Here is a 2,500-nt window from a genome sequence, read left to right as displayed (position 1 = left end):
GCGAGGCGTGGAGCGGACTACAAAAATCTTGTAGCCCAAGCGCTCCACGCCCTCCAGGTGGCTGATCACCAACCAGGTGATTCCTCCCTCCGTTCCGACACGGACGAGATCAGTAATGATCCTCCGCGGAACGAGGATGTGATGGGTCCATCACCACCTCCGGACCCATCACACCTGCCATCACCTCGCTCAATGCAGGGGAGTGAGAGCCCGCATGATGGATTTCGGGCGGCTATCCGGGAACTTCTTCCCGAGGTCGCCCGGATCCGGGGGTTCGGCGCACTCGCGCTCGTTGGAGTCGCAAACAACCTCCTCCACGGGCGCGATGTTGCTGCCGGACTCCATGCGTGGCTCCAGGGAGTTTTCCCTGTTCCTCCCCTGAGACGACCGCGACCAGCTTGTCCGGATGCATCCATCAGGGTGCCGAAGAAACGGCAACGTCGCCGGGATTATGCCCGCGTACAAACGCTCTACAAGGCAAACATGTCTAGAGCGGCCAGGGAGATTCTCGACGGGGGACCTGGGACACGCTCCCCAGATGTTGCAGTTATGGCTGCTCACTGGGGACCATTCGTGTCCCAGGAGTCTACCCCCGTCGAGCAGTCTAGGCGTTCTCCACCAACGCCCTCCCTGGCGTACGTGTGGCACCCGGTGACTTGTGACGATGTCATCACAGTCACAGTTGCCAATTCTTCGGCACCCGGTATTGATGGCATCACGGCGAGGCAGTGGAAGGCAGTTCCGACGAGCATAAAAGCCGTCTTCTTCAACATCGTGCTCGCATCGGGTGGTTTCCCTCCGGAAATGCTAATTAGCCGGACCGTGTTTGTTCCCAAGAAGGATGGGTCTTCTGACCCAAATGACTTCCGCCCACTAAGCATCGCTTCAGTCACCATACGCCATCTCCACAAGATCCTGGCCAAACGTCTACGTGCGGCCAGGCTTGTGGACATTAGGCAGCGATGCTTAGATGATGGGTGCGCGGAGAATATAGCTGTGCTGGCTTCACTGCTCGAAGACGCGCGGAGACGTCTAAGAGAGATCCATGTGGTCTCATTAGACGTCGCCAAGGCGTTCGATGCGGTGAGCCATCACGCTATATCCTCCGTGTTGGGACGAACCGGTCTGCCGGAGGGATTGGTTAGCTACACCACCCGGCTATATGCGAATAGCACCACGGTGTTTGAGGTTGACGGCGCTCGTTCGGAGCCCTTCCACGTAAGCAGGGGTGTGAGGCAGGGGGATCCCCTCTCCACACTCCTGTTTTGCCTCGTCGTTGATGAGGTACTAAGATCTGTACCTAGCGACGTCGGTTACGAGATCGAGGGCTGTCGGGTGAATGCGTTTGCATACGCCGACGATATAGTCCTCGTCTCGTCGACCAGGTTGGGTATGACCGCAGCCCTACGTGAGGTTGAGGCCCGGGCTAAGGAACAGGGGCTCTCGTTCAATGCACGCAAATGCGTGAGTCTCTCCATCGTGCCTGCCGGTAAGCAGAAGAAATACAAGGTCCTGGTCGATCCCCAGTATCGTCTTGCCGGTGGCGAGGAGATTAAACAACTCTCGCCATCCGAGCAATGGCGGTACTTGGGGGTCGATTTCAGGCCTGTAGGACTGAAGCGAGCCGGCAGTGTACTTAACACCGAGATGGAGAGACTAACGAGAGCCCCCTTGAAGCCGCAACAGCGGCTCAAGATACTTAGATCGTTCCTTATCCCGCGGTTCTACCATGCGCTTGTTCTGTCGGGGACAACCCTAGGGAAACTTAGGGCCCTCGACAGGCAAGTCCGCGTGGCCCTCCGTAGGTGGCTGCGGCTCCCGCACGATACCACCGTTGGATACTTCCACACTCCGTGCAGGATGGGAGGCCTCGGCATCCCATCCTTTGCCACCACCGTACCGGGACTCATGTACATGCGCCTCCAAAATCTGGCGGCCTCCTCCTCTCCAGCAGTGAAAGCTATTGCAGGGTCCAGCTGGGTCGATAAACGACTCAGCTGGGCCCAGCGGGCCCTTGTGAGGGACGGCACCATGCTGTCCTCCAAGGAGCTGAGAGAGGAGTGGTGGGCTAACCGCCTGTTCCGGTCGGTGGATGGTAATGAGCTACGTGAGTGTGGGAGGTCCAACCTTTCCAACTGGTGGATCGATGCGGGATCCTACGGTATACCCGGACGGGACTATGTCCAATATCATCACGTCCGGGTCAACAGTCTACCCACGCGGATACGCACGTCACGTGGTATCCGTCGCGAGACCAGAGAGCTGCAGTGTCGGGCGGGCTGTCGGGCAACCGAGACGTCCGCCCATGTCATCCAGGCATGCCACCGTACACACGGCGGTCGCATCAAGCGACATGATGCCGTGTGTGCGGTGGTAGCCTCTGGTCTCCGCGACGCGGGGTGGACTGTTGCCGTAGAGCCTCGGTTCCACACATCGTGTGGACTGAGGAAACCCGACCTGGTCGCTACAAGGTGCGGCAGCATCAGCGTGATAGACGCGC

General features: G+C 59.0%; 1 pseudogene; it reads left to right on the top strand.

Moving 5' to 3' along the window:
• Nucleotides 1–2,500, top strand: part of LOC143260325 (large subunit ribosomal RNA) — an 8,933-nt pseudogene that overhangs the window by 3,641 nt on the left and 2,792 nt on the right.

The sequence above is a fragment of the Megalopta genalis genome, chromosome 11 (genome assembly GCF_051020955.1).
Source record: "Megalopta genalis isolate 19385.01 chromosome 11, iyMegGena1_principal, whole genome shotgun sequence".
Classification (NCBI taxonomy): Eukaryota; Metazoa; Arthropoda; class Insecta; order Hymenoptera; family Halictidae; genus Megalopta; species Megalopta genalis.
Note: the sequence above shows the minus strand (reverse complement) of the source record. Positions and strands in the feature narration are given on the sequence as shown.